The sequence below is a fragment of the Salvelinus fontinalis genome, chromosome 13 (genome assembly GCF_029448725.1).
Source record: "Salvelinus fontinalis isolate EN_2023a chromosome 13, ASM2944872v1, whole genome shotgun sequence".
NCBI classification, from domain to species: domain Eukaryota; kingdom Metazoa; phylum Chordata; class Actinopteri; order Salmoniformes; family Salmonidae; genus Salvelinus; species Salvelinus fontinalis.
Genome location: NC_074677.1, coordinates 29,465,765 through 29,473,265, shown reverse-complemented (window position 1 = coordinate 29,473,265; position 7,501 = coordinate 29,465,765). Strand labels below are relative to the sequence as shown.

General features: G+C 42.0%; 1 pseudogene; it reads left to right on the top strand.

Moving 5' to 3' along the window:
- Positions 1 to 3,303: 3,303 nt before the first annotated feature.
- LOC129867787 (protein MIS12 homolog) lies at positions 3,304 to 4,045 on the top strand (annotated as a pseudogene).
- The last annotated feature ends 3,456 nt before the right edge of the window (positions 4,046 to 7,501 follow it).

The following is a 7,501-nucleotide window of genomic DNA, read 5'->3' as shown; positions in this document are numbered from 1 at the left end:
ATTAATGAGGGAAATGAAAACCAGCTGTGTAGGAAAACAAGACAAAACAAATGGAAAATGAAAAGTGGATCGACGATGGCTAGAAGACCGGTGACGCCGACCGCCGAACGCCGCCCGAACAAGGAGAGGAACCAACTTCGGTGGAAGTCTTGACACATGAACTGTTTGATTAGATTTTTGATTACATTTGCATTGATGGTCAGAGAAACTAGAGTGCTGAGTACCAGGCAAGTTTGGTAGGCTACTAATGACCATCAGCAGCATCAGAGCTTGGAGAAGCCTAATTACGGTGACGAAATGGTCACGTGGAATTTGACTGCCTTCATGACTTGTGACCGCCAGTGTGGGCGTAATACGGTCACAGCAACAGCCCTACTTCAGAACAGAACACCCTTCAAAGGAGTCATCTCAGGGGTGGCAACGGATGTTCAGGTGGTGCCCGGTGTCTGACACGCTGGGTGAATGGAGAAAAATGAGAAAGTCTGTCAGTCCTGTTGTTTTTTGGTAATGAACAGCTAGCTGTGCATGTGAAGCTTGGTTATGTAAAATACACTGTAAGAACTTTTCCAAACTACGGCAGTGTAAAAATTGTTACGGATTTGGACATGTTTCAAGTCTGTGCAAATGGACAGAGAAACTGAAGAACGGTGTGTAGAATGACGATGGTGTTGCAATTGTGGTGGGGAACATGATCCTGAGTTCCTGGAGTGCCCTGTAAGGGTGAAGAAGATTGAGGTGGCAAAAGTTAGAGCGGTCAATCGAATCTCCTATTAAAAGAGTTGAGAAAACAAGTGTCCCTTTTGAAGATATGCTAGTGGATGCACCACAGCCAATAGTAAATGTTTGCTGCAAGTCAAAAGATTAGAGGTAGATTTTGTGGCGTTCATTGCCACAGTTATAAACTTTACGGCTCAAGTGTCAAAGAACTAAAAGAAACTGAAAATTATTGTGGCTGAGGCAGAAACGTTTTTGGGACTTCAGTAGGTGGCAACATGCACACTAAATTGTGCGAAAGCCAATATACCATAGAAGAAGAAAACGACCACTGACAAAAAGTGCTTGTCTGTTCTTTTGAGTTTTGATGTTGAGTCTTTGCCTGACAAAGTGATGTTAGGATATATAAGTTATCCTGTACGAGCTTTTGTGCAGAATACAGTACGTTGTTACAGATGTCAAGCTTATGGACATGTGGCAACAGTGTGTAGCAGGGTGGTTCGTATGTGTGAGAAGTGTGCAGAAGGGCATGCAACAAAGGAATGTGTAGCATTGGGGAAAGTAGTGGTATGTGTTTATTGTAGGGGTGCCCATTGGGCTGGGGATCAGAAATGTCCCGTGCGAGAGAGGCAGGTTGAGGTTTTCAGGGTTAGAATAGTGCAGAAGTTGTCATATGCTGAGGCAGTGAAGAAAGTAGAGGAAGATGGGTCAAGGGGGAGGGATCCTGAGAGGAGTGGTGTGAGTAGTAGATCTGTACCAGTACAGAGGGATAAACCAACAAGTGATGTATGTTTCAGTAAGATTGGATTTTTGGCATTTATAGCAATGGTTATCACCAGTACTGCAGGGATGGAACAGAAGTCGCAGAAAATAGAGGTTGTGGTGGCAGCTGCAGAGAGGTATTTGGGTGTGCGAGATTTGACATCAGAAGAGTTACAGGGTGTGTTAAGTGGTGGTGTCCCATACTTTCAGGCTGTTGGCCTGAAGTAGGACTAAATAGATTTAGTATGTTGCATTTTTTTGAGTGTAGTGTATATATACAGTTGAAGTCGGTAGGTTTACATACACCTTAACCAAATACATTTAAACTGCGTTTTTCACAATTCCTAACATTTAATCCTAGTAAAAATTCCCTGTCTTAGGCCAGTTAGGATCACCACTTTATTTTAAGAATGTGAAATGTCAGATTAATAGTAGAGAGAATGATTTATTTCAGCTATTATTTCTTTCATCACATTCCCAGTGGGTCAGAAGTTTACATGCACTCAATTAGTATTTGGTAGCATTGCCTTTAAATTGAGTCAAACATTTTGGAAAGCCTTCCACACACTTCCCACAATAAGTTGATGAATTTTGGCACATTCCTCCTGACAGAGCTGGTGTAACTGAATCAGGTTTGTAGGCATCCTTGCTCGCACACACTTTTTCAGTTCTGCCCACAAATGTTCTATAGGATTGAGGTCAGGGCTTTGATGGCCACTCCAATACCTTGACTTTGTTGTCCTTCAGCCATTTTGCCACAACTTTGGAAGTATGCTTTGGGTCATTGTCCATTTGGAAGACCCATTTGCAACCAAGCTTTAGCTTCCTGACTGATGTCTTGAGATGTTGCTTCAATTTATCCACATAATTTTCCTACCTCATGATGCCATCTATTTTGTGAAGTGCACCAGTCCCTCCTTCAGCAAAGCACCCCCACAACATGATGCTGCCACCCCCGTGCTTCACGGTTGGGATGGTGTTCTTCGGCTTGCAAGCCACCCCCTTTAACCTCCAAACATAACGATGGTCATTATGGCTAAACAGTTCTATTTTTGTTTCATCAGACCAGAGGACATTTCTCCAAAAAGTTCGATCTTTGTCCCCATGTGCAGTTGCAAACCGTAGTCTGGCTTTTTTATGGCGGTTTTGGAGCATTGGCTTCTTCCTTGCCTTTCAGGTTATGTTGATATATGATTTGTTTTACTGTGGATATAGATAATTTTGTACCTGTTTCCTCCAGCATCTTCACAAGGTCCTTTGCTGGGATTGATTTGCACTTTTCGCACCAAAGTACATTCATCTCTAGGAGACAGAATGCGTCTCCTTCCTGAGTGGTATGACGGCTGCGTGGTCCCATGGTTTTTATACTTGCGTACTATTGTTTGTACAGATGAACGTGGTACCTTCAGGCGTTTGGAAATTGCTCCCTGTCACGCCCTGACCATAGAGAGCCATTGTTTCTCTATGGTATTGTAGGTCAGGGCATGAATAGGGGGTGATCTAGTATTTCTATGTCTGTTGTGTTCTAGTTTCTTTTCTATGTTGGTGTTTTTGTATGATTCCCAATTAGAGGCAGCTGGTAATCGTTGTCTCTAATTGGGGATCATATTTAAGTTGTTATTTTTCCCACCTGTGTTTGTGGGATCTTGTTTATGTTTAGTTGCCTGTTAGCACTTTATTTACTTCACGTTTCGTTCTTTCTTTATTGTTTTTGTGCGTTTCACTAAATAAATATGTGGAAACCATATCACGCTGCACCTTGGTCCGATGATTCTAACGACGAATGTGACACTCCCAAGGATAAACCAGACGTGTGGAGGTCTACAATTTTTTTTTCTGAGGTCTTGGCTGATTTCTTTTGATTTTCCTATGATGTCAAGCAAAAAGGCACTGAGTTGGAAGGTAGGCCTTGAAATACATCCATGTCTCCCTCCTCCCTCAAGCTGTACGAGGCACAGTTCTTTGGTTTCACCCCTCAGACCTGCATGGTGAGGGTATACAGCGCCTTTCAGGACTGCCTGAATGAATTACTGCTCGTTGTAGAAGCGGTGTTTGTGAGAACTAAGCGGGACCGAGCCCAATGGAGAGCAACTATGTTCAAGGGCAAGAGAATGCTCCCAAAAGTTGCAGATATTCCTTCAGGAACGCTTCAAACGTCTGTCTTGTCGCATGGAAACTGTTTTAGTCAACAATGTCCCCTCAGTCCCGCCTAATGTGTTGTTACCTGATGACCAGCCACACAAAAAGTACTTTCAACGTTTAGAGGAGGTTTTTAATCTGGAGTCTTCCCTGGCGGAGCTGCAACTGGTGTACCAGGCAGAGGTGTGTGGCAGGCAAGCCTTGCTGGCTGAACTGGAGGAGCAGAGAGAGGTCCAAGAGCAGCTGGATGGAATCCTGAGGTGGATTGTAGAACTACAGGCAGCGTGGATGCAGGAGGGAATGGCAACCTTCCACGACCGCTTCCGTTTGATAATGCAATCAGTCAAGAAAATGCAGGCTGTCATTGGAGAGGTCAATAAGCAAAGGACTGGATGAGGACTCGTCAGTGGGAAGGACCCACATGGTGTAAAATACTTAGTGGCGGTTTGAGAAGGGTAGGTCACAGGGGTAATTACATTCTGACTTGGAATAGCTCCCCCTGTTCGGCATAAGATACAAATAGAATTCTATGCCTTTGGATGTATGAACAATTATACAATTCGTCAGACCCAAGTATTATCGGCAAGAATGTGAGCACTTTTTAAACCAAAAATTCATCTTTGTTTTGATGCATTTCCTTTTTGATGGCTTTCTATACATTGTAAATATATTATCCACAACATTTGAATAGTAACAGAGGCTCAAGCTGTTAGTATTTTTTTAATCTCCCAGTCTTAAAGAGGAAGTTCACACATTTTTACATGGGGCCTTATTTTCACTCTTTCTGTGCGTGTAGTTGATCCCCAACTGTAAAAAAAAAAGCAAGTTTAGTTAGTCATCACTTGCCATAGACTACATTGTGTTATGAAACACTCAACTAACTAATTTCAGAATCTTATTCTGGATAATGTCTCCGCACAAAAATTTAGAAAAATTCCTTTGTCCTATAAATCCATATTTGCATAGTTTTGTTGTAAACCGCATCATTCAAACATGCATTTATACCACAGTGGGAAAAAAAATGAAAATACAATTGTGCAGGGACATCGTCCATAATGAGATTCTGATGTAATAAGAGTTGGTTAGGAGTGTTATGGAGCGTTTTATAACATATTTTAGACAGATTTATATAGTGCATTGTAGTCAATGGCAAGTCATGACCCATCAAATTGTGACAAACATTTTTCTCTGTAACAAAACTGTTTGGGGGATCAGCTACAAGCTCAGAAAGAGTGAAAATAACATGTTAAAATGGGTGAACCTCCCTTTTAACTCTGGATCTATGAAAAGCATTTGTTTGGAGCCATAGTCACCACAAGGGGGAACCATTGCTTTGTTATTTCATCTCAAAAATCAATTGACCAAGCAGTGCATTTGTAAGGTGTGAATGATTTTTATTCTTTGTTCCGTAATATCTTTTAGGCACTATCATTATAAACATTTAACACTTACCTAATTTTTAATGAATAAAGGTGTGATTGTGCAATTGCATCTGAAAAAATGTCAATCCTTTCCCTTGCCAATCATGGTCTGTCTGTCAGATACAGTCTGGGCTTGTCTGAGGACTGGGATGTCTAATGCTGTATGATGTTGACTGACTGATAAGCAGCTCGTTTAACAGAAGGCTGCTCTGACACTGTGGTCTCAGTGGGAGATCCTGCAGTGATTAGACTGTGATGTCCATGACTGGAACCCCAGACAACCTCTTCACAAGGGTTCTTCCTGTTACTGGATACCGGGAATGTATTTATGTTTAATAAAAATACATCTAATTGAATGTTGACCTACATTTTACCAGCAGAAAATGTAAATAAGTGTACAGATTTTCTCCCAAACAAGGCAATATGCACTGCACATCCAAAATGTGTTCTTGTGTTGGGGACATGTTTGTAAGAACAGGGATTTTCTGCTCCCAAAAGTATTTTTTTGTTCCTACTGTATGTCCAGATGCACATTTTACATGCATGTACACAACCCAATTCTGAATAGCTTTTATAATGTATAATTATTTGAATATGTTTTTAGCCTGTTGTGGTGGATCTAGTCAGGTAATCTCAAAGTAGCATAACATGTCTGTGACGCCAGGTTCAAACCTTTTCATGCTCATAATTAAACCTGAGACATGTATGTCAGATTCATTTTTTTCTTTCTGGAGCTTGGGAGTACTATTACAAATCTTGGTATACTCTACCTTTCTTTTCACAAGTAGAAGCATACCATTTTTGTGGTTTATGATGTAAAAAAGCACAACATTTTGTCAATGCAATAGATGGAAGCACAATAGATATTGACATTTTACGAGAGAGCACAAATGATTGGTACTGTCTGAAAAAATGAATTCCATTTCATTTTGCATAATTCACATTACAGTATTGTGCCATAACATTCACAATAGTGCTTACTGTACAGTAGTTCTGTTCCCTAAAAAAGTGACATTCTTGGATGTAGTGCTGCTGGAGGGCTAGCACTGTGAGCCTGAGCATAATAAAAGGGATGAGGAGCGCAGTGAGGGGTCGGAGGGGGGACTGGGTTAGCAGCCTCAACCGCTCTGTCTCTTTCATCTGTCTCTCACTCTCATTAAAACCAAAGCAGCGGGGGCTGCCCAAACGAGCCCAAGGATGCAGGGATGGAGCCTCGCATCAGGAGGGTGGAATTGGAAGACTGGACAGGCTGTCTCCCGTAAGCCCCCTTTCCCTCTCTTTCCTTATTCCTCTCTCTCTTCAATCCACTTTCCCAATCCCTCTTCTCCTCTCCCCAATCCACCTCTCTCCTTACCCTGCCACTGGGATCACTCTGGGGCTCAACTCCACTGATAAATAACTCTTATCTCTCTCTCCACCTTCTCACTCAGCCAGGACACATTCCTGACAGGGCTGCAGAGTAGCAGCTATCCCTGAATGGGCCTGAAATAGTGTTCCTGTCAGATAGAGAGCCAGTGAGTGATGCAGGACGGCAACATTAATTAGGTTCAATCTGGGATGGGGTGATTAAGAAGGGTGGGGGGGAAGAGACCGACCCCATTAGTTTAGTGATAGAATGAGAGAGCTCTTTCTCCATATATGGGGGATACTGTAACGATAGTCTATGTCGTCCTCCTCATCGGACGAGGAGAGGCGAGAAGGATCGGACCAATATGCAGAGTGGTTAGTTTCCATGGTAATTTAATAACACGAAAACCATATGCGATACAAAACAACAAAATGAAACTACCGTGACAGTCCCGTGTGGCGAAACATTAACAAGGAACAAACACCCACAAAACACACGTGAAACCCCGGCTGCCTAAGTATGATTCTCAATCAGGGACAACGATTGACAGCTGCCTCTGATTGAGAATCATACCAGGCCGAACACACAAAGCCCCAACATAGAAAACAACACATAGACAACCCACCCAACTCACGCCCTGACCATACTAAATAAATACAAAACAAGGGAAAACAGGTCAGGAACGTGACAGATACAGAGAGAATGCTGATGTGAGTATGTGCAGGTTTGCTATGTGTGCTTATTACCCTTGACCTGTGCACAGGTAGGTCAGTGAAAAGAGATTCACTCTTTAGGGGTGAAATTTTAACATCCCAATCTATATTGCCACTCAGCTACGATTGGTCTTGAAAATCATTATATGCAAGGAAGGTAGTATGATCAATACTTTGTCTAGTCAGATTTCTCTAAGGCTGGTCTGTCGTATGCTGAAGTAGCTACTGAAATGAATGCTTTATTTGCAGTTAAATTGCATAATATTGTAAATACAGACGTGTTAATGTAACGAGAAGATGTGATTCGGAGATCAAATAAAGGGGAAGAATTTGACTTCAAGAGCATATTAAACAATGTAGAATTGTGATTACAGGAGGAAAGTCATGTGGATTATGCAAACATT